Source organism: Rousettus aegyptiacus, unplaced genomic scaffold (genome assembly GCF_014176215.1).
Source record: "Rousettus aegyptiacus isolate mRouAeg1 unplaced genomic scaffold, mRouAeg1.p scaffold_m13_p_14, whole genome shotgun sequence".
NCBI lineage: Eukaryota > Metazoa > Chordata > Mammalia > Chiroptera > Pteropodidae > Rousettus > Rousettus aegyptiacus.
In genome coordinates this window covers 19,811,573-19,836,934 of record NW_023416289.1, presented here as the reverse complement: position 1 = coordinate 19,836,934, position 25,362 = coordinate 19,811,573, and the positions used below count along the sequence as shown (strand labels likewise).

The following is a 25,362-nucleotide window of genomic DNA, read 5'->3' as shown; positions in this document are numbered from 1 at the left end:
GAGCGGGCAGACCTGGATTTGGTCTTGGAAAGCGGTGACTTTTTCTAGCTACAGACCTTAGATTGGCTTTAATGTGCTCACCCAAAAATGGTTTGAACAACACTTCGAGGGCAGAAAAGAGGAATAAGCAAAGTAATAATAATAAAGCACCTAAAACACGTATAAAGAGCTCAGTAAATTCTGTCCCTCTTTGTGGATGAGTGTATTTATCATCCATTTGATATGACTTATCAGAAAATTATTAGAAAGTGAATAGTTCGTAGAATGAGTTAACAGAAACAAATTTTAAAAGCAAGGGAAATAAAAATTTCACTGTCCCTCCATCCTTCTTATCTACTTAAAGTCAACACCTCTGGGGTCTTTTGGGAAGAATGTTGACAAACTAGGACTTCCACAGGAGTGAAGAACCAGGATAATGGAGGGTTGCCCTGTGAGAGTGAATCTTGATTTATGTTGCCCTAGAAGTAAGAGCTAGAAATACTGGGTTCAGATTGCAGTGAAGAAGACTGCAGCCTCACAACAGGAAGCACTTTCCCACGTGATTGACTGAACACTGAAAGGGCAACTGGAGATGCTCAGTCAGAAGCTGGTATATCTATGGTAGAAAGGACCGAGCCCTGGAAAAGCAGGGGGTGTGAAATTATCCTCATAGAGTCCTCTTGCAGATTCTCTAGTTATCCTCATGGCTGCTCATCCTCTAGAATAAACAATTCCCTAAAATCTAAAATCCTTAGAGGCCAGCATACCTCTGGGAATTAACCAGCACAGATATTTTAGGTGTTTCTCCTTCGCTTTCCAGACTTTTCTGATTGCATCCAGCCCTGGGTTAAGGTAGCTTGTTTGAATCATCTTCCTATACCCTGTTCTCCACTAAGTGCTCTTGTAACATCTGTTCACACACTGGTGGGCTCAGAATCCAGGCTGCACCTCAGAGGAGTGGGCTCAACTTGTCTTGTTTACTTATATCACTTTGTGTCGATTTGGAATCCGCTGTTGTGCTGGCTCAGGGAATTTTGTGAGAATTGCCAGTACAATGGCTTCTGCGTCGGCTGGTGTCACTCACCCTTTAACACGATGGGGGAAAAATGTTGAAATCTCTGGAGATGCTGTAACCCACTTTGTGAGCTGTCGTGGATGTGGTCCATTACCTGAATTGTCCTGCAAAGATGCTTTCTGATTCTAATAAAACTATCTGCACTCTAAAGCAGCCTTACCTCGTTGCTTACTTTCTTTCCTCTTTCTTCAGGGTTTGGGTTTCTTTGTTTGTTGATGTTATGGGCAGGGAAAGGAACTCACATCTTTTGGGCATTGTGCTAGGTGTTTTACACGTGACTCCCATTTTACAGAAAAAAAAAACGTTAAGTGTCAAAGAAGTTAAGTTACCAAAGACTCAGATCTAGTAAATGGAGATGAGTGCATGAATTTATGATTAAACGTATGAGTTTTGATTGCAAGAACCCTGATAGAGGAACGAAGTCTTCTTTTAACCAACACCTACACCCAATCATCAGCTCAAATTCATTACTTCTTTTTGAAGGGAGTATTAATAGATGAGTTTGCCTGCTTAGAAAGATCTAAAGGAAGAGAGTCTTGTTCCCTAGGGCCCTGGTGGGTCATCATTTGTATGGGGAATAAGGGTGTGTGTGCGTGCGTGTGTGTGATGTGTATGTATGATTTCAAATCTAAGTTTCATTCTCCATTAACTGCTTGAAGTTCAGAGAAATTAGGCAGCATGATCCAGGTCAGTTTTCTCATCTAAGTGATAGACATAATACTCATCTAGATTATGAAAGAAGCCATTTGGTTAAAGCCATTTGTTTAAAAATATTCATTAATGTGCCCTTATTGTAACCACCTATATGAACCTATGTATTTCCAATATAACATCACAAAATCAACCAAAGTAGGAAATCAAAGGCGAATGAAATAAATGCCTTTAGTTTTATTGATGAAAAACAGGTGGAAATCTCTAGCCAGTTGAAATCTGGTTACCCACTGGCAGAGTAAGGGCAGGACTGACTGACAGGTAAATGTCAGGCACTTTGGAGAGAGGGTTAAGCTCTGGCAACAGTTATGCCCCAGATCAGTGACTTTCAGAATGTTCTGGAGAGCCTTAGTGTTCTCTGGAAAGCCTCAGGGAGTGTCTTCAAGAGGAAGTGATGGTAGGGGGCAAGCCTTAATGTTGCTTTATTTGAACTCTTTATCATCTCTAAGTTACTGCTTGACTTACAAATGACTGGCTGATGGACTCACTGGCCAAGGTTAATTTCTCTTCCCCATTCTCTAGGTATTCATATCTGTCGTGTGTACCTTGAGAGGGCTTGTGATTAGGATAGCCATTGTTGTCCTCATGATGGGACTCAGGCATGTGTGGATTTACTGTAGGCTATCCGGCACCCTCTCCTTTGCTCTTTGTTCATTCACAAGGGCACCCTGCTCCTTTTTCCTGCCTCAGCAGTGACTTCCTCTCTCTACAGAGTTGGATGCTAATGTCTCATAGGAGCTCAGCTTGTGATTTTAAATTCAGATGATCAGATAGCTAAGAAAGTGCTAATAGCTTATGCTTTGGTGCAATATGCTTTTTCGTTTTGTTTTCTGCACATAAATATCTTTGCATTTTGCTCCCCTTATCCCCAACTGACAATATTTTAATTAAAAGTTGAGGTGAGAGAACATGGGGAAGTCTGTGGAGAAACATGCTTGCCTTTTGTTTAATCCTACCACTCTAAAAAGTGCTGTAAGCCTTTTTGGTAAGCAAGTAGAGAATTGGAAAGTGGAAAAAAAGCCAGACACACTGTTTGTCAAAAATATCTGATTTTGTGTATTCTCGTCTTTTAAGATTCAGAATTCAAATGCCTTTGCTCTTCCAACTCATATCATTGCTTCAAGAAATGAACAAACACATTGAATCCTTTCCTTCCTAAATCATATAAAAATAGACAAATCATATATGTTAATATATATGTTATATATATATAACATTTTGAATGGAAAATTAAGCGCAGGGCCTAATTTAAATCAAATATGAATTCCAAACTTGAATTCAACTGATTAAATTAAAAATTAAACTCCACTAACTAAAGTTAGCAACACTTCCAGCTACTTACTTGTGATGCTTCTCTTTCTTCTAAAATTCACATTCTGAGAATTGTTTCTTAAATGGGAGCTCTTGTATTTTACTGCTCGTGGGCGTACAGTGGGAAGGGGTACATCATTTTATTTCCTCCGTCACATTTTTTTTTTTCTGTTCAGTGCTGCAGAAAGAAGTTGCTGTCCATTCTGTCATAACCTTACTCAGGTTTAGCTGTTCCCTGCTAGGCATATGTCGTCTCTTTTTAATATGGTCATCCTGACATTTTCCCTGAGTCTTGTTTCTAAGGATAGAAGGATATGCGTTCAGACGCTTCTCTTTAGAGGCATATTTGGTTGACTTTTGCCACCCTTTTCTTTTTCATGATACAGGGTCATTAAAGCCTTCTTTAGCCTAAAGTTTGTTTTCCCAAAGTTGTGCCAGTTTGCAAATGATTTTTTCCTGGCACCTCTTATCTGTTTATTTGCAGACAAGAAGATGAGAGGTGCTAGGGGGGGAAAAAAAAGCTATTTTTTAAAAAAGGATTTTGCCTACATATGTAAATATTGTTGAAGACTTCCCTGAGTTCTACAATGCCCTCTTCGGGAGAACCAGTAATTTACATTGGAATTCTTCTTTTGGCATTAGCCCTGCCACAGACTGAATATTTGTGTTTTCAAATTTGTATGTTGAAACTTAATCCCCAACGTGATGGACTTTGGAAGGTAATTAGATCAGGAGGGCAGAGCCCTCATGAATGGGATCAGTGCTCTTGGACAAAACATTTCAGAGAGCTCCCTTGCCCCTTCTATCATGTGAAGGCACGATGAGACGATAGCTGTCTATGACCAGGAAGTGAGCGCTCACCAGGCACCAAATCTGCCTTGATCCTGGACTTCCCAGTCTCTAGACCCTTGTGGGTGGGGTATATGAGTGAAGGTGGTCAAACGGTACAAACTTACAGTTATAAGGGGAATAAATTCTGGAGATTTAAAATACAATGTGGTGATTATAGTTAATAATACTATTTTATATACTTAAAAATTGCTAAGAAAATAGGTCTTAAATGTTCTCACCTTCCCCCCCCACACACACACACAAGAAAGGTAACTATGTAAGGTGGTAGATGTGTTAATTAACCTTATCGTTATAATCACTTTGCAACATTTATATCAAATCACCTTAAAAATATGCAATGATATATATTAATTATATCAAGAAAGCTGGAAAAAATTTAAAAAGGGATCAATAAACATTAAAAAATTCACAATTATAATTGCTGGACTTGAATTTAGGGGCTGCATGTAATTTTCACAATAATGCTTGTCATAATTATTGACACACTTGGTATAATAATAAAGGTATGTTTTATTCAAATCCATTAATGCATTTGTCACAGGTCTGTGCCAAAACAGAGCCTGAGGCAAGGATTAGTGCTGATGCAATCAGCATGCATTTGTTTGGTACTTAAAAGGATGGGGAAAACGAAAATGAGTTGGGGAAAAATGAGACACTCAAAGGAAAGTCACCACCGCTTTATAATAAACCACAACAGACACAGCCGATTGCTCAGCAGATTCAACTACTTGTGATCATAGGATGCTTGGAATAGTAGCTTGGAGGGATAAATGCTAAGAGAATTTATCTGCTGTCTTCTTCTCTTCCATCTTCTGTCATTGGTCAAAGTTCATCTCACTGGGGATTTCTCCAAACATCTGGGTTGCTTTTTTATCTATGTCGTCAGGCAGTATAGAAGCCATATCCTATACTATTTGGTGTGGCACTTGAACTGTGGTCCAAAGTGACATATTAAGCTAGAATTATATTTAAGATTAGCAATTTTGCTTCCCATTTATATTTTTACTTACTTTCAAGATTGTGAAGGTATTTTCTTATTTTTTTTCCAGGAGCTTATCGTTTTATTAATTACTATTAGATCTGTGATTCATACAAAATTTATTTTTCTGTGTGGTGTGAAGTAGAGGGTCAGTTTTTAAATTTGCATACCCAATTGGGCCATCAGTTATTACAAAGGCTACCTTTATCGTCATTGCTTTGCAATTTCACCTCTGGATTAAAAAAAAAAAAAATCTTTCATTGGTCCTTCTTTAGTCTTTCCTTACCCCATATCAAACTTTTAAATTGCTGTGATTTCATAATTAAGTTTTGATGTCTTCTAGTGTAAGTGCGCAGCTTTGTTCTTCAAAACAAAATTTTGACTATTCTTTGCATTTCTATAACATTTTAGTATCAACTTATCAATTTACACACACATTTTATTGAAATTGCATCAGATGCACACAGATCAATATAGAATTTGGAAGTTTGGATCATTGAGTTTTGCTTCTATGCACATGACTTTTTCCCCATCTTTTTCCTTTTCTTTTTCTTGTTTTCTTTCTTTTTACCTTTTAAAAGGTTCTTTAAAATTTTTCTCAATAATAGTTTTTAATTTATAGCACAAAATCTTATATATTGTTCTTATATATATTACTGGGTATTTAATTTTTTGGATGATATTTTAATTAAATTTTTTGGAAAATAATTTTTTTCTGATGTTTAATAATACAACTGGTTTTTGCATAATGACTTTGTCTCCAGAAATTCTTGCTAAATTCACTCTTTATATCTTATGTATTGTCCATAGAGTATTATTAATCTTCCTGTATACACAACCATGTGGTCTATAAATAATGACATTTTTAGTTTTTATTTTCAATATGTCCTTTATAAAAAAATCTGAAAGCCTTGGCTAGATCTGTTTTCATTGTAAGAACTGCCATTGTTTTAGCATTTATGATCTTGGGGAAATCTTTCAGTATTTCACCTTGAAGTGTGAAATTTTTTATATGAAAATGTATAACATATGGTGTCTTATTTAGATGTGATTGATCAAATTAATAAAGTTTCCTGCTATTCCTAATTTGTTTAGATTTTATTTTGAAATCATAAAAGGGTTTGGAAGTTTTTCAAATGCCTTTCTTGCACCTATAAAAATTATGGTAGATTATATCCCCCTCATTTTATTTTTTTAATTTGGTGAATTCCATCAAATTTTTAATAATAAACCAATCTTGTTTGTTTAGAAGAAACAGAAGTTGATCATAATATATTTTTCTGTATACTGATGAGTTTTATTCTGTTTAAGATTTTGTGTCAAAATAGATCTCTTTCTCTCATTAGGTTTTGGTGGTAAGTTATGCTGGCCTTATAAAATGAGTTAGAGGTTTACTCTAGTTTTTCTTGTGTTCTGTGAATGAGGTTATATATAATGTTAGGATTCTTTCTTAATATTTTGAAGAATTCACTAGGCAAATCACCTGGTTTGAAATTTTGTGAGAATTATTTAATAATGAAATAGATATGAAACTACTTAGATTCCCTATTTCTTCCTATATTTCTTTTAGTTTATTTTTAATCTAGAAAAATTTTCATTTCATCAAAAATTAAAAAGTATTAGCATAATGATAGTGACAATAACATCATATTATCTTGTTAATATCTGTAGGATCCATTGTGATGTTCCTTTATAACTGAAATTGATGGTTTGTGCATTCTTTTTATCCCTTTTTATGAATCACTTTGGAGACTATTAATTTTTTTAAAGGAACAATTTTTCACCTTTGTAGACTTACTCTTTGATATGTTTGTTTTTTTATAATTTCTGTTCTTATTTTTTGCTTCCTCTTTTCTACTGTTTTCCTGGGATTTGATTTTTCATTTTAAAATATTTTCTTTTTGAAATGGATACTTAGGCATTATTCTTTTCTAATACATGCATTTAAGAAAAGCTTTAGCAAGATTCGCATGTTGATGGGTATATTGCTCTGTTGTTGTGTGTGAATGTGTGTGTGTGTGTGCGCGTGCGTGCACGTGCACCATTGCATTCATGAATATGTGTGTAGTATCTAGTTCATTTACATACATTTACTGTTATATTAATTGACTTACTGTTTGTTATCTATCCCACTGGTAATATTCTTTTTTTAATGTCATTTTTCTTGCCTTTTCTTGATTAATCATTAAAAAAATTATCATTATGTTTTCATCATTTATTAAGTTGTTAATTTTACTATTCTTTTTGTGGTTCCTCTCAAAATTAAAACAGCATTTTTAACTTATGTCAGTGAAATATAATTTAATACTATTACTATTTCCATAAAAATTCTAGGGCTGTAGAACACTTTTTTATTTATTTATCTTATGCCTATATTATTATTATCCTACACTTTTCTATGTATATTAAATGTTACAATGCATTATTATAGTTTTGTACAATAAATACTTTTTAGATTCACCCATACATATATATATATTTTACTCCTTTATTTGCTCTTCAGTCTATCTTCTATTTTCATGTTTCCATCTGAGATCATTTTCTTTTTAGTTGACCTTTAAAAGAGTGTTTTCTGTGTCTTAGCAGTATTTGTTGTTTTTAGGAGATTTTTTAGGATAATCAACTATATTTCTAGGAATAGAAATCAGTTACTTTTCAGTAGGTTCACTTTCTCTGCTGTAGGATTCTCAAATTGAACTGGATGAACCCTTTGATTTTTTTCTCCCTCAAATCCTCATATTACTTTTAATGAAAATTTAGTAACTTTGTAAAATTAATTATTTTGAACTAATAAGCTCAGTTAGACTTAATTATTTTCTGTAGCCAGATTGGCATGTAGTGTTAATGCTTAAATGTGTAGGAAAGTTAATTTTTTTTTAAATTGTTGAAAACACATGGTTAATTGAAGCTCACTTAAACAGAATATTCTGTATATATCTTTAACACTATTTTTCTTAAATATTACACCTATATTTTTCTATAATTATGTAGTCCTTTCTTCCTCTATGTCTATAATTGCTTTGAATTTTTAACATACTATGTAACTTCCTTTCATTATATTTACTTTTGTGTTTGATTAATTTTGTCCTCTGAAACATCACATGCTTTTCTTTCTGGCAGCTTAGTAGTAAAAGTGGTGGTGGTGGTGGTGGTGGTGGTGGTGGTGGTGGTGGTGGTAGTAGTAGTTGTTAATTTGTCTGTGATCTATTGGGGAGAAAGGAGAATCCAGAGGTTGTTACCTGATAAAATCCTGCTTAGAGTGTATAATAACATCTACCTTGTTTTTTTTTCCTGAGATAATAGACACACAGGGTTGTGGTATCAGAAACATCTTTGATGTTAAAAATCTTTATCGGCAAAAATCTCTTCCACAGCCATAATATACTAACTTGGAAGCTTGTTATGATGTTTCTGCCCCTCAGGCTTTGTTTGAGATGTCAAATTTATAAACATCGCCATTGTCTCAGATCTGAATGTTAGAAAATGAAGTAAATGTCTTTGAAGAATCTGACAGACTCACCAAAGCCAAATTTTATTTCTATTACAAATATTGTCTGTGTGGATTTATTATGTGTAATTAGGAGTTTACTGAAGTCTAATGAAGTTTATCTGTTTATTATCACTGCTGCAAGAATGTATCTTTGACGATCAATATTTTGTGTATAGAATAGGATTTAATTTTGTGTGTTAGAGATATTTTCGTATTGAGGGACTGTCAGACCTTTGGGTTAAGGAATTTTGGTGGGGTTACTGTGGACTTCATTCTTCAAATGAAGAGTTCAGAATAGAGAGTATAATGGAATTTGGAATCTATTCTATCTGCTTTTGAATACAGTCCAGCTGTTACATTAATGCCAAGACGGGCAGAAGAGAGCTGGCCCTGTGTGTAATTTTTCTTACTTTAAAGTGAGCTACATGAAGAATTTTTAGTTTTGTTTTTGAAAAGTAGGTAGATGATATTCTTTGTTCATCTTTGTTTTGCAGAGGTAAAATTAGAGGCCTCAGCCTCCTGCTGGCAGAACAAGCTCTCAATTTCTCACTGTTGAAATTCAATCTGATTTCTATCTTTTTCACTAAAAAGCTGTCAACAGCAAATAAGCATTCCCCATGAAAGAGCCACATTCATTTCTGAGGTACACAAATTTGTCTCATGGGAGAAGATTCAAGTAATTTAAATTGTTTCTGACTTTTAATTTCTTTCCTAGAAAATAATATTAGCATGAACTCTAAGTGCATGAAGAAAGAATGAAGAAAGGCATGCATGAATACTCTTCAGTGTGACATCCCCAGGACCTTTAAGTCTCAGACTAAAGCAAGTTTACAATGCATAAAACAATGTTTCCATCTGCATTCTTGTTTGCAGCTAGTGATCTAATCAGAACTATAGCTTCATGTTTTTAAGATGCATCAAATAAACTCATTTTTTTAAAGAAGCGGACTTGCAGTAGGCATTCATATTGTTAGCATAAAAATAGAAAATGCTTCTGAAATAAGAAGTATTATTCTTTCTTAGACTTAATTAGAATTTAATTTGAGAAATGGCCTTTTCTTTGGAAAAAGGTGAAATTCTAAGTCATTTTGTCTCCTTATTTTAACTTCTTTGCGTTTTATTTTTTTTAAGGTAAAGGTTTAATAGAATGCATTTGTTTGTTGCTGTACATTTTTTTATTCATAAAATCTCTTTTAAAATTTTATTTTTCAATTAGAATTGACATTCCATACTATTTTATATTAGTTTCAGGTGTATAGCATAGTAGTTAGTTACATAATTTACCAAGTGATTCCCTGATTAGTACTCACCTGACAACACACATAGTTATTACAATATTTTTTACTATATTCCCTATATTCACATCCCCGTGACTATTTTGTAACTACCAATTTGTGCTTCTTAATCTCTTCACCTTTTTCACCTAGTCCTCCAGCTACCCTCCCATCTGGAGACATCAGTTCATTCTCTGTATCCGTGAGTTGGTTTCCGTTTTGTCTGTTCATTTATTTTGTTCTTTAGATTCCACATATGAGTGAAATCACATGATATTTGTCTTTCTCTGTCCGACTTATTTCATTTAGCATACTACCTTCTAGGTCCATCCATGTTGTCACATATGGTGAAATTTCATGCATTTTTATAGCCAAGTAATATTCTAGTGTATATATGGACCATTTCTTTATCCAACTGTCTACTGATAGACACTTAGGTTGTTTTCATATCTTGGCTATTATAAATAACACTGCAATGAACATAGGTGTATGTATACTTTTTTGAATTAGGTCCCCCTCCACCCCCCCACCCCCCGCCCCGGATAAATACCCAGAAGTGGAATTGCTGGGTCATGATGTAGTTCCATTCTTTTTTTTTGAAGAACCTCCAAACTGTTTTCCATAGTGGCTGTTCCAACTTGCAGTCCTGCCAACAGTGCACGAGGGTGTCCTTTTCTTCACATCCGTGCCAACACTTGTGTTTTGATTTCTTGGTGATGGCCATTCTCACAGGTGTGAGGTGATATCTCGTTGTTTTAAATTGCATTTCTTTGATGATTAATGACTTTGAGCATCTTTTTAGGTCTATTGGTCATCTGTATGTTATCTTTGGAGAAATGCCTATTCAGGTCCTCTGCCCATTTTTTAATTAAACTAGTGTGTGTGTGTGTGTGTGTGTGTGTGTGTGTGTGTGTGTGTGTGTTGAGTTGTATGAGTTCTTTATAAATTTTAGGTAATAACCCCTTATTTGATATATCATTGGTAAATATCTTCTGTTCAGTAGGTTGTCTTTTCATTTTGTGGCTGGTTTCCTCTGCTGTGCAAAAACTTTTTAATGTAGTCCCATTTGTTTAGTTTTGTCTCCCTTGCCTGAGGAGATATAGCAGAAAAAATATTACTAAGAACAATGTCAGAGAATTTGTTGTCTATGTTTTCTTGTAGGAGTTTTACGATTTAGGTCTTACATTTAAGTCTTTAATCCATTTTGAGTTTATTCTTGTAGCTGGTATAGGAAGATGGTCCAGTTTCATTTTTTTGCATGTATCTGTCCATTTTTCCCCAACACCCTTTATTGAAGAAACTATCTTTACCCCATTGTATATTCTTGCCCCCTTTGTCATAGATTAAATGAGCATGTAGGTGTGGATTCATTTCTGGGCTCTGTTCTGTTCCATTGATCTATGTGTCTGTTTTTTGCCAGTACCATGCTGTTTTGATTACTATAGTCTTGTATAATTTTATATCAGGTAGCATGATACCTCCAACTTTGTTCTTTTTTTCCTCAAGATTCCTGGGGCTATTTAGGGTCTTTTATGGTTCCATATAAATTTTAGGATTATTTTTTCTAGTTTTGTGAAAAATGCCATTGCATTAAATTTATAAATTGCTTAGGGTAGTATGGACATTTTAACAATGTTAATTCTTCCTATTCATGAGCATGCTTCCATTTATTTGTACCTTCTTCAATTTCTTTCTTCATCAGCCTATAATTTTCTGAGCACAGGTCTTTTACCTCCTTGGTTAAATTTATTTCTAGGTTATTTATTTTTGATGTAATTGTGAATGGGATTTTCTTAATTTCTCTTTCCATAGTTTATTATTGGTGTATAAGAATACAACCGATTTCTGAACATTAATTTTGTATCCTACTACTTTACTAGATTCATTTATCAGTTCTAATAATTTTTTGATGTAATCTTCAGGGTTTTTTCTACCTAGTATCATGTCATCTGAAAATGATGGTTTTACTCCTTTCTTTCCAGTTTGGATACCTTGTATTTCTTTTTCTTGTCTGATTGCTGTGGCTTGTACTTCTAATACTATGTTGAATAAAAGTGGTGGAAGTGGACGTTCTTGTCCTGTTTCTTGATGCCTTGGTTTTCTTCTTCTTCTGGTACCCCTATAATGCAAATGTTATTATGCTTGGTGTTGTCCCAGAGATCTCTTAAACTAGCCCCATTTTTTAAATTCTCTCTCTCTCTCTCTTTTTTTGTTGTTGTTCTTATTGGGTATTTTCTGCCAACATGTCTTCCAAATTGCTGATTTGATCCACTGCTTCATCTAATCTACTGTTGATTCTTTCTAGTACATTCTTCATTTCAATTATTGTGTTCTTTATTTCTGGTGTGTTTTTTTTTTATGGTTTCTATGTCCTTTTTTTTATGCTTACTATCTCTTTGTTGAATTTCTCACTGAGATCATTTAGTCTTCTAAGTTCATTGAGTATCCTCATAACCAGTGCTTTGAACTCTGTATCTGGTAGGTTGCTTGCCTTCATTTCATTTAGCTATTTTTCTGGAGTTTTCTCCTGTTCTTTCATTTGGGACATATTTCTGTGTTTTCTCATTTTGGCTACCTCTCTCTTTTTGTTTGTATGTATTAGGTAGATCTGCTACATCTCCCAGCCTTAACCTGGTGGCCTTATGTAATACGTGTCCTTTGTGGTCCAGTGGCATTGTCTCCCTGATCACCTGTGCTGGGTGCTCTAGGAATGTCCCTTGTGTGGGTTGTATGTGCCCTTCTGTTATAATTGAGCCTTGATTGCTGTTGGCATATCGGTGGATGAGATTGATTCTTAGGCTGACTGGCTGTGAGGACTGGCCATGCCTATAGGGTATTCTTACGTGCTGTGTGGAGGCTGACTCTTCGGAATGGGATTCATCCCAGTGGGCTTGTGTGCTTATCGAAACCACCCTTTTGATATGCTACATTTGGGGCTAATCAGGTAGTGCTCTGTTGAAATCTAATGCCAGCTTCTGGGTGTGTTGTTTCTGGAGACCCTTAGAAGGGATTCTTATGCAGGTGAAGGTCAGCCACTGTCTGTGACTGACCCATGGCTACCTGGTTGGGGCTACAAAGCTGTCTGAGGTTGGTTGCTGTCTGTGCTGAACCTGAGGCACATGGGAGAGGCCACATAGTGAACTGAGACTGGCTGCCACCAGCTCTGGGCCTGGGGCAGCTCAGCAAAAGGCCCAGGGCACTCCAAGGCCCAAGGCTGCCTGCCAGCTGCTGGTAAGGCTCAGCACCTGAAAAAACTTTGGGTGACATGTAAATTGGATAAGGTGGTGTCCACAGAGTCACCAGGGTAGGGCAAGTGGTGTTGGTACAGATGTAGATTTGTTGCCAGTGCTAAGCCCCAGATCACACTAAGGCCAGGTGCTGCCAGTTTTGGGTCCACAGACCCTTGATAGTTTTTCAAGAAATACTGAGGTTCAGGCCAGGGCTGGTTGCCTGCCACTGAAAATGTCTCCTAAGATGTGTGAGTTGAGGCCTGTTGATAGCTGCAGAAGGAGCCCCTTGCCTAGAGCATGGGGTGAGGCTGGTTGCCCAGCAGTGAAATTGCCGCCAGCAATTTGTGAGTTGGGTGGGGCTGGATCTCAGAGAATCAAGGATCAGAGCAAGCCGATCTCACCAAGCCAATGCAGAATCAGATTTGGCCCTGTGGTGGGAGGGCTCAACACAAGGAAGATGGCACCTGTCTGTAGGCTGCTCTGGAGGAGGACTCAACAAAGGGACAATAGTGACTGTTCCTCCAGTCCTCACTCTGAAGCCAAACAACTCAGTCTTTCCCTGAATGTCTCTGGCACTTCCCGAGCTGCTATCTCTTTGCCAGAGCCTAGGGTGAGTGCATTGGCCCTTTAAGGGAAATTCTGCTTTTCCAGCTGTTTTTTGTTTTAAGCAGACAGTTGGAATTTCTACCAATTTTCACAGTCAAATTTTGTGGGGACTCCTTTTCCCAGTACTGGACTTCTGGGCTGCAGAGCCCTGTGGGCCCCTCATTTTTTGGGGGGAGAGGGGCCTCACAGCTGAAATATCTTTTCTCATGCTCAACTGCCACACATGGGTGTGGGCTAAGCCCGTTTCGCATCTCCACTCCTCCTACTGGTCTCAATGTGGCCTTTTCTTTATATTCTTAGTTATAAGACTTCTGTTCAGCTAGTCTTCAGATGGTTCTCCAGGTCGAACGTTCCATAATTTACTTGCAATGTTAACGTGGTCATAGCAGGAGGCATGTACAGCGTTACCCACTTTGCCATCTTGACTGGAACTCCTCTTCACTGTAGCTGTACTGTACAGTTTTGAAGGAGAATGGGCAAGGCTGAATTTCATAATATTGAGTTAGGGAAGATGAATGCTAATTCCATCATTACATGTGTGACACATTTAACAGTGGAGAAGTGAGGCACATTAAAGCAGCATGTGGACGTGGTTCCATAGTATAGCGGTTGGCACATCTGCTTTACATGCAGAAGGTCCTGGGTTTGCACCCCAGTGGAGCCACATTCCATGGTCTGTGGCCATGCCACCCTGAACAAGCTCGATATCTAATCTTGGAAGTGTGATATCTAATCTTGGAAGCTAAGCAGGGTTGGGCCTGGTTAGTACTTGGATGGGAGACCACCTAGGAAGACCAGGTGCTATAGGCATAAATAACAGTAAATAATAATAAAAAAATAAAGCAGCATGTAGCAAGTATACCTAATCTCCAGCTAGATTTAGAAGTCTGCTCAGCCAGTTAATGTGGAACCCCCCAGATAGGTAATTGTGAGAACATATGTTCCATGGGTACTTATAGGAGGGGCTGAGTAGAGGAACAGTGATAGCAGGGCTGAGACTCTTCTTTCTTGTCCTGAGTGATTGAACATGAGCCCTAAATTGCATACCCCATTCAATGTAATACAAGTCCTGCAGTTAACCAAACCCACCTCCTACAAATAAGTGTAGCAACTACTTAATTTTAGTTGATCCGTCCCCTTGGAGTTCACCATCAGTACCACACTGCATACTTCAGAAACTTTTTGCAAATTCAGTTGGTCTTCATTCCATTTCATTTTGAGTAATTATAGATTATAACCTTTAAATAGATTTTTATAGATTATATTAGGACTTTTAAATGTTGAGGTCTTCTCCCAAAGTCCTCCTGAGGAATTGTAAGTGGGGTTTCCAAAAAGAAGCTACACATATGTAGAAAGACTAAGAGAAGGAATTTGTGTAAGAAGGGGAAAAAACTATGAGGAGGCCAGTAGGTCAGGGGAGGGATACAGAGAGAAGGGCGAGGTTGGCTTGAAGTGAGGCTAGAAGGATGAGTAAACTGCACCCCTTTTTTATTTATTGGTATGCTCAGTTATATTCTTTTACCTTTTCTGACCTATTCTGGGCTTTACAAAGTTGGCCCTTGCAGACTACATTACCCAGAATCCCTTGCTGGCCGGCTAATTGTTGGATTTGACCAATGAAATACAGTGATAATATATTGAAGCACAGCGGGAGAGACGGGTCAAAGTATGTCTCTTCTAACTCTTTCCCTGCCTTAGCTCCCTAGCTCAGGCAAGAAGTGCATCCTGCCACTTCCTCTTGAGACTGGTCTTCCCTGGCTCCAGCTCTCATTGAGTTCCTGGAGCATACTAACTTTGGTTTTAGGGATATTAAGGGCTTTGTATTATTCTTACTTATTGCCCCATCATATCTGGTTTGTTTTCTGAACTGTGCCTATACTCCTATAAGCAGTCACTAAATTGAAATAGCTTTATCTGAATGATCTGATATGAATTCTCTTTCATTCAGGAAACCCGACTTATACTGGCGGGTTCTCGGGCTATGCAGCTGAAGAACATCTTGTAAGTTCAACAAAAAACACCACTTTTCTTGCTTACCCAAGATATTTGATTCCACACAATAAAAAGATGGAACCTTGGAGAATCTTAGTAACTGCTATTTTGCACCTTTCTGTTATGAATCATATATAAGGCTGGCTAAAGGCATGTCTGCAAGGTTGGAGAAGGGTTTTCCATGACTCCCAATTCCTTCTTTTTTCAATTTAGGAGGCCATTTCTGACCCCTCACATTGCTATTGTGTGCCTAGCTAAGGAAATTAAAAAATGTATCCTAAAAGCCATACATTTTTAGACTGGCAGCCAACACATTTGATATACAGATCCCTGATAAAATATATATGGTTTATGATGACTTAGTAAGTTACTCCCTTCTCCAGGACAGGAATTTTGCAAGATTCGAGTGATAGTACCTTGGCCCTGAATATAGTATCTCGATACCTACCTCCCTTGTGAGGTGGATCAGAAGTAATTTGTTACCATTCATAGTTAAAGTATGCATTATTACCCCTGGATTCACAGTTATCCTGTAATAATAGAATGCTTTCTTGCATCCTGCTGCGCCCTCTTGGGAAAGAGAAAAAAGCAATTAAGATACAGCTAACGTGCTGGGAATTGTACAGAACCCTAGCCTGCTTTGTCTGTGTCACAGTGGTGAATGAGAGAGATGACTCAGGTATTTAACTAACACCTTGGAACAAAAAGACCAAGAACTACTGCTTTCACTTTTAACTATGACTAGAGGTATAATTTCTCATTTGCAATATGTATATAAAGATATCTTACATTTTGTGTGTGTGTGTGTTTGGGGAGAGTAGATGGCAAGGAATAATTATCATTCACAAACCATTATTGTTTGTATTTAGAATGTCAGTTTCAAGAGGGTAGGGACTTTGTTTTGTTCACTGCTATGGCCTCACTGAGCAGACTAATATCTGGCATTAACAGATGCTTAATACATATTTGTAGAAAAAAGGGAAATTTAGACAGTCTCATTTCTTTTGGACATACCCAGGTGTTTTCTTCTCAATCTCTGAGTTGAGAAGCATGATATAAAAGGTAAGAGGACAGATTCTGGAGGCCAGTAAAGCTGTCTGCATGCAGATCTGTTCTTTATTAGGTGTGCTATGTCATGTGATTGAACTAATTTTGTGCTGTTCAGTTTTTTCATCATCCTCCTGTAAAATAAGCTACCAATATTTATTTCACTGTGTTAAGAGTTAAATAACACGAGGTGTATGGAAATTCAGGGTAGGAAACATTAAATGATTTATCATTATTATTTTTACCATATGAGATTATTTGTGAGCACACAACATTTGTAACTTCTGCATCAGGAAAATCCAATCCAATTGATAGTGTATTTGGGATGGAAGAACTGTTTAGGAATGTCCTATGAGAAGGTATAAATTTAAGAAGTAGAGATTTATGCCAAGATCAGAAACTTTCTCCACCTTAATCTTACTAGAAATGGGTTGAAGTTGGCTTTGATTAAATGAAACAATTATTTTGATTGGTTTGGCTCAAATAACTTCATTTCAGGGGAAAATAATCAAATGGTTTTTATGAGAAGCACAATAGGCTGGATAGAGCCTCAAGAACTAGGAACTCTAGCCTCTACTCCCTAAATGCTTCATTGAATCAATTTTCTACTTTGTAAAATGAGCATGAAGATCCCATTTTAAGCCGTTTCTCGTACATAAAGCACTTGGGATGGCTGTATCAGAGAATAGACTGGGATGTCCTATGTTATCTTTGAAACCCTGTACATGTCTTTTTTTTTTTTTTTTTTTTTTTCCCTAAGTACACTTTGGTCAGTTAGTGAATCAGGATGGCCAGTAGTGGTAAAGACTAAGACATGATGGCAGGTGAGAGTGTGGGAACCTGGTAAACACACAACGCTGCTCTTTTGCAGTACGGCCTTTCAGCTGATGAATGATCTGTGAAACCATGGGAACAAACATCCCCAATCCAAGAGAAAGAGGGATGCCTTACTCTCTTCCAGGAAAAATACCTGAAGCTTCCACGGCCCCTCAGGCTGAAAGCAAAGAGTTACAACATTGTTGCTCAAGAAGAAATCAATACCAGGCTTTGTTTCCTTCAAGAGAGTGCTCTGTTCCAGCTGGAGTGGAATGTGCCAAGTCTACCACAGCCTGTTCTGGGCCTAGCCTGACCAGCGGTTGTGAAGGAAACTGCTTGATAACCCCAGGGGACTGTGACAATGAGGGTCACTGGGGACTTGAAAATGAGAATGTCAGTACATCGCTTCTATTTATCAATTTCTTAAAGACAGAAGTAGAAAAGATTTAAAGCAAATATTGTCTTGAAAATATTTTCAAAACCTTTTGCTGTGAAGCTAGCCCAGGATCTGGATCTGACTTACATCCAGTGGATTCAAACACTTTGACTATGTGATCATATGTTGACCAGAGAAGCCCAGCAAGTGGTACAGGTAGTAGTGGACCTGCTGCAGCTGAAGGGAAATGTGGGCCACCGGTTTGGTCCTTGACTATGTTTTTTGCCCAGTGATCGTCATCTCTAAGATGGAGTTCTCTTAGCTTTGGTCACTCTGCTCAGGTTGTTCTGCCCACTTGACAGGTCACTCAAATGATGCCCCTTCCTGTTGGACCTCTGAAGTAGAGTCATCATGGGCTACCTGGATGCTTGAGACTAGGACTGTCTCATCTATTATCTGTATAGTTACACACTGGTACTGAGGGTGGTTAGTGTACATTTGCTAAATTTACCTGGACTTTTCATTCTTCTGTCCATCTCTGGAGTGTGTCTGCACTCTGAATTCTAGACTCCTTCATATCTGGGCTATCTTACTGATACTGAGACTTACGTTAAAACACTCAGGTATAGTACTTGGATGGAGACTTTGAACTCATTGGAACTAGGTGGGGCCGAATGCCAAGAGGAACATGACTAGGTATTAAATAAGACCTTTCTCCACAACTTATCACTTATGCATGCCTATATTCATTCACTCAGTGAACATTTACTGAGCACTTACTATGTGTCTGATACTGTTCCTGATGACAGAAATACAACAGAATAACAAACAATCCCTGTTCTTAAGACTCTTACATAACCCCTCTCTTACCCTTACTTTCTAGCAGATGCAAACAAATATACATAACAAAAAAACATACCACAACGATCATTAATAGAGGGTGATATAGCAGGTTGGCTGGGTGCCGCTGTGTGTAGTCAGGAAAAGCTTTCCTGAAAAGGTGACAGCTGGGATCTGAGTGGCAGAAAGGAACTAGGCCTGCAGAGATTTGGGGAAGACCTTTCAACAAGAAGAAGCAAATAGTGCCAAGGACCTATGGATGCTTTCAGACCCAGATGGGACCATGGCAATAAATGAGATCAGAGAGCTTGAAAGGCCCATGTTGGGAAGGGCTCTGTAAGCCAGGGAAAGCCTGTCTTTTCTTTCTTTTCTTTCTTTCCTTCCTTTCCTTCCTTCCTATCATTATTTATATTAACAGGTGCTTGTGGTTTGTTGACTTTTTTTTTTTTTAAGTTTTAATCTTTTATTACACACTCCCTGGTTCTTCTTTCTTCTCCTCTCTTTTACTATTCTGGTAATTCTGCTGGTAATTGCATGCAGGATCCCCGTGATGTGATGGCCTCTGTCACCATTACAGGTCTGATGGGTTTGCTGCGTATTTATTGCCCCGGCTGGAACTCCACCAGGGCCCGTAATCTTTGCCGCCTCTGCCCACTTTGCTCCTTCAGCAGCATCAGACTCCATAGTGTCTCCATCTCCTGCACTGTGGAGATGCTTCTCAGCTTTATTTTTCTTTTTGGCAGCCTTGTGGGCAAACATATCTTCCTTGGAGTCGTTCCTGTTGATGAAACCACATCCGTTTCTTACCCTGAAGCATTTGACCCGGTACCTAAACCCGTGTTGTGTTGATTTTGATCTCGCAGGAACCACCCACATCAGCCCACCTGCTCCTTGTGCTGATGCCCTTATATTTTGAGATAATTGTAAATTCATATGCAGTTGTAAGAAATAAGGTCGAGAGCGCCCGTGTACCATTTACTCTATTTCCCCCTACATTAATATCTTGCAACTGTGTAATGTAATATCTCAACCAGCATATTGACATTGATATAACCCACTGATCTTATTCAGATTTCCCCAGTTTTACTTGTACTTATTTGCGTATGTGCGCGTATGTGGGTATTTAGTTCTGTGCAATTTTATCACCTGTGTAGAGTAATGTATCCATCACCACAGTCAAGGTACAGAACAGTTCCATCACCACAAGGAGCCTTTACGTCGCCCTTTCATGGTCATATTTAGATTCCTGCCACATCCATCCTCGCCCAAACCTCTGGCAACAACTAATCTCTCTCCATTTCTGTAATTTTGACATTTGAAAAATGTTATACGTATGAAATTTACAGTATTTAACTTTTTGGGGTTGATTGTTTTTCAACATCAATATGTATCAATATGCACATATCAATAGTTTGTTTCTTCTCATTGCTGAGTAATATTGTGCACTATGAATTAACACAGTTTATTTAACTATCACCTACTGAGTTGTTTCTAGTTTTTAGCTATTGTGAAGAAAGCTGCTATAAACACTTGTATATAGGTTTACGTGTGAGCCTAAGTTTTCCTTTCTCTTGGGTAAATGCCTAAGAGTGCAGTTGTTGGATTGTGTGGTTTTTGCACATCTGGTTTTTTAAGAAGCTGACAAAATATTTTCCAGCCAATGGGTCTTTTTAAGTAGGGGGTGATGACTTGTTTTAGTTAAGACCATTCTACATGCTCCTTGGGAAACAGATTGTCAGGTTATCAAATAGACACCAACTCTGAGGTTAAGAGGATAAGGATGATGATTAGGTAGGGAGGCACTAATGGAGATGAAGAGAAGTGGCTTTGACATCAGGCCAAATGTGTAAATTTTCTGGGCTTTTTCTGACTCTTACCTGTGAAAAGATGAACTAGAACATCCACATCATGGGATGTTGAGGATTGCAGATCATGACCTTGGCACACATAGGAAGCACAGAAATTAAGAGATATCATCTTTGAGTTCAGTATCTGTTTCAGTGGGTGCAGGGTCCTCATTGCCTTTTTATCTTTTTTCTCTTTATTATTTTTTAGTATTCCAGGACTCCTGAATTGCTCAGGGTTTCCTTTTATGTTTTCTGATTAGATTATTAAAAAAAGTGATCAAATCTGTGCCTTCATGCGCAGGTGCCTGCCTTTATAAAGTTGTTTGGAGAATGAAACTCAACACGGGATTTCTCTTTTCCCATTTTGCTGTTCTTCGAACTGCTTGAGGCATTCTCTCTGTTGCAGACCCCATCTCCATCCCACTATGAAAACACTTGTGCTGATGAAGGGATTCCGGGTTTCATGGAGAATAAAACAATAGCTGCAGCTGATTGGAGCTAGTAATCTAGTTAGTCGCTTTGTGATGGAACTCAAGTAAATGGAAAACTGAACCTGGAACTCAGTGTGCCAATGGCCTCAAGAGCACAGGCACTTACTCAGTTGAGAACTCGTTCAATTCCCTCTCACCTCTGTGTTTCTATGAGGGAATCAGGAATGTAGGAAATAGTGAATGGAGCTCATACAATGTGCCATAGTCTTAACATAATCTATTTTATTTAATCCTCAATGTAAATCCCACGTGTCAGTGAGCTCTGTCTCCATTTTATATATGCAAAGGTGAGGCTCATGGGGATTAAGTAATTTGCTCAGCACTATTACAACACTAGTAGTTAGTAGACTCAAGATTTAAGTGAGTTATGTGTGCAACGTGTGTTCTTTTCCCACGTACTGTCTGAAAGATGTATAGTAGCAGGCCTGAGGTGTTCGAGCCTCTTTCCTACTTTCTCTAACCTGTTGATCGGGACTCTTCCAGCCTTGGCAATTGAAATCCAACTAAACTGGCTTCAAATAAAAAGGGAATTTATAGGTTGGCAATTTAAATATCACCTTCAGGTATAGCTAGATCTAGGTGCTCAAACAATATCATCAAAAGTGAGTTTCCAGTTTCCTAAACTCTGCAATTCTGTTTTGGTTTCATTTTCAGTTAGGGTCTCAACTCAAGTTGGTTCTAAGACTTTGTCAACTTTCTCACTTTCCAAGTCTGTGGAGAAGGCTTTTTGTTTGATTGCTTTGGAAAAGTTCTGAGATTGACTTTGGATTGATGTAGGTCTGTGCCAACCCTCAAATTATCACTGTGGCCCCCAAATAGAACCAAATTGATTGGCAGGACCTGTGACGTAGGTCCACCCTTAGACCACATAAACACAAAGTAGAAAAGAGAAAAATATTGAGTTGCTATTATCATAAAAATGGCAGATGAACATTGGGTAGGAAAAAACAATGAAAAGCCACTATGATACTCTTTTAGTACTATCTTACCAAAGCTTTTCCTTACTTTCCCTATTTCTCCATCAATCTCTCCCTCCTTTTTCTTTTCTTTCTCTGTTTCTATAACATTTACTAAGTACATTTATATAAATTATTTTCTTAGATTCCTCTTTGGACATTACAAGATAGGTAATAAGGATTGATTATTATTACTCTCATTTTACAGAGTAGGACATTAACACTCAGATGATGAAATGATTCTCTTTTCTCTAAAAGAATCCATCTGTGAAGAAAAAATGGTCAGAACTGGCAAGGTTTAGTGATATTTATATGTCTAAACAAGAGAGGGATAATCGTTTGTGCTTATGAGAAATCAAACCTGGGACCTTGGCCTCATTAGCAGTGAGCTACACGCTCTTTAGAAATATAAGGCAGAGAATGGTATGAGAGAATTAATTCACATCCCAAATGTCTAATGTGTTACTAGACCGAGAAGGCCCAGGGGCAAATGTGGCTCATTCTATGACTGCAGTATGAGCTATGTGTCATTAGGAGCCTTCGGAGAGGATTTATAAAGAAACACACTCTATGTAGTTAGAAGCAAACCCTCTTTTTTTATTCATTGTCAACTGTTTTTTAACGTTGAGGGAATTGATGCTTAGTCCAAAGAAGCTATAAATGTGTTTTAGGCTTTGTAGAATGGGATCTGTGGTTCTTCTGAAAGGGTGATAAATCTCAGGCACCATTAGCCTGGCTCTCCTTGATCAAAAGGTGAGCTAAGTTGTGCTTAGAAATAAACCACCATTGCCTAGTGTGATTATGAATTTGGGGTGTAACAGGCTTCACTGAACATCTACAGCTTTTAAAAAAATATTAAAATTTTTTTTCAATTATAGTTGATGAACACTATTATATTAGCTTCAGGTGTAAAACATAGTAATTACACATTTATATACCTTACGAAGTGATCACCCCGATACATCTAGTACGCATCTGACACTATATGTTGTTGTTATATTATTAGCAATATTATATACAATATATATTTCCTATGCTGTACATTACATCCCTGTGACTATTTTTATAACTGCCAATTTGTACTTCTTAATCTCTTCATCTTTTTCACCCAGTCCTCCAACCCCATCCTATTTGGCAGCCATCAGTTTGTTCTCTATATCTATGAATCACCTACAGCTTTAAGAGATGTTGGGAGGAGAATCTGCCCAGATTCTTTTGTACTCTCATGCTTGGACTAGCCATGCCCTTCTTAGAGGAAATATTTCCCTCAAAGGAAAACAATCAACTTAAATCTAGGGAGAATTCATGCATATATATGTTTTAATCCAGGAGAAAGCTCCATTATCATCTAGCCCAGATGTGCATCAGGATCACCTTGAGGACCTGGTTAAAGTATATGTGAAAACTCCGATGCAGTGACTCCCAGTTGGGCTTTTCTGTTTAGAAAACCTTCACCACTGTGGTACATTCATGCAATGGGTTCAGTGCTAAAAAATAACAAGCTATCAAGCCATGAAAAGACATGGAGGAAACTTAAAGTGCATATTACTAAGTGAAAGAAAGCAATCTGAAAAGGCTACATATTCTGTGGTTCCAACTATATGACATCCTTGAAAAGGCAAAACAGTGGAGACAGTAAAAACAAAAACGAAAACACCCCAGTGGTTGACAGGGAGGGGGAAGCAGGGAGAGGGGGATGAATAGGCGGAACGTAGAGGATCTTAGGGCAGTGGAACTGTTATATATGATACTATAATGTTGGATACGTGTCATTCATTATACGTTGCCCAGACTCTCAAAGTGTGCAACACAAAGAGTGATGTAGACCATGACTTTGATTGATAAAAATGTATCAATGTTGGTTCATCAGTGGTAACAGATATACCACACAGTGCTGGATATTGGTGGTGGGAGAGGCCGAATGTGAATGTCCGAAGAAGGCATATGGGAAACTCTCTGTACTTTCCCTCATTATTGCTGTGAACCTAAAACTAAAAAGTAGACTATTAAAAAAATTTCACCAAATGATTATACTTCAGAGCATATTTGAGACCGGCAGAACTGACCCCCTGCCATCATTTTACAGGTGTGAAATCGAGAAACAGAGGAAGAGAGAAGAGGTGCAACACAGGGTGAGTGAATGGCAGAGACTGCAATGGAACTTCAGCCGCTTGCTCCTTCTGTGCGCTTTCTCCTGTGCCCCACTCTGTGTTGATGGATCCTTGCAATGTCCGCCAGTGGTTCTGTGTTCTGGATAAGCAGTGAATACGGTTCAGCTTTATAGTTGTCTAATTCTCTCGGCAGCTAGCAAAAGAGTGAAACTGATTCCTACCCCATTAACTGCACCATTAATGGTTTCTGATGCAAGATTAATGGAGAAAAGAAGCCTGAGATCGGGGAAACTGTTCAGGTTACCTGGCAAGACTAGAATTTTTGCTTCAATTTTCCAAAAGACAATTAGCATATTATTTATTTTACCTCCTCTTCTCTCAGTTTCGTCAGCAGTTTCAACATGCTGTGTCCTCCTTCTACCCCGTAAAGTCGCTAGGAAGATGAAGGTGATACCTGATTTCGAAGGGGCTCAACAGTTCCTGCATGTGGACGATATGCCCAGTTCCATGAGGATACCTTTAGACATTATTTCACTGAGTTTTCACAGTATTCTTCCACTGTAATTGATTACTTACTTTATGTAGGAAGATCCTGAGTGTCAGAGAAGTTAGTGTACATCGCATAAGGCTGCAGATAGAGTAGGGGGCAGAGCTCACACTTGAACCCAGGTCTTTTTAACTCCAAAGCCCAAGATCTTTCCTCTGGACCAAGCTGCAAAAGGGTTGTAAACATAAAGGGTGTTAAAACTGCTCTTTGTTCTTGGGCTTTTGGAGCTACATTTTTCAGAAGCGGAAAGTGGACCTGTGCTCAGCACACCTGAAAGGACTACACTGTGGTCCACGGGAAGTTCTTTATACTTCTCAAAATTCATAATGAGAACATGTTTGCCTGGAGTCCATTTGGTAATTTATTTCAGGATGTCTGGCACTGGCAGCTCATGGGATGCATATCAAGCGAGAAGTGAGGCCTTCGGACTGAATAAACAGCTGAAGTCAGAGTGGTGGGTCAGCTTCAGACAGGGCAGAGGTGACTTGGCATCAAATCAGCCGGTGCAGCTTCTTTCATTCCTGTTCATTTGGATGATGATTAAATGTATTGCTTTTTCATTTTGATTTTTTTCCCCCTTTTGGCACAGAAGGATATTTATCTCATGATAGGTTTTTAAGGCCGAGTGTCAGGTTTTGGGCCTCTAAATGCTGCTCGAGTATTAACATCACAGACAGAATATATTATGTTTCAATGTATGCATGAGAAAAGCAAAACGTACCAGACCCAGAGTTGAGAATAAAGAGAGGGCTTGGGAGCTCTTGGCTCTCCAGTACTATTCCCTGGTGTACTTTGTGCTTATGGTGGGCCAGAAAAATACTGACACAAGGGG

General features: G+C 37.9%; 1 pseudogene; it reads left to right on the top strand.

The window, feature by feature from the left end:
- Positions 1–14,180: 14,180 nt before the first annotated feature.
- On the top strand, positions 14,181–14,317 carry LOC118611803 (annotated as a pseudogene).
- Positions 14,318–25,362: the final 11,045 nt, after the last annotated feature.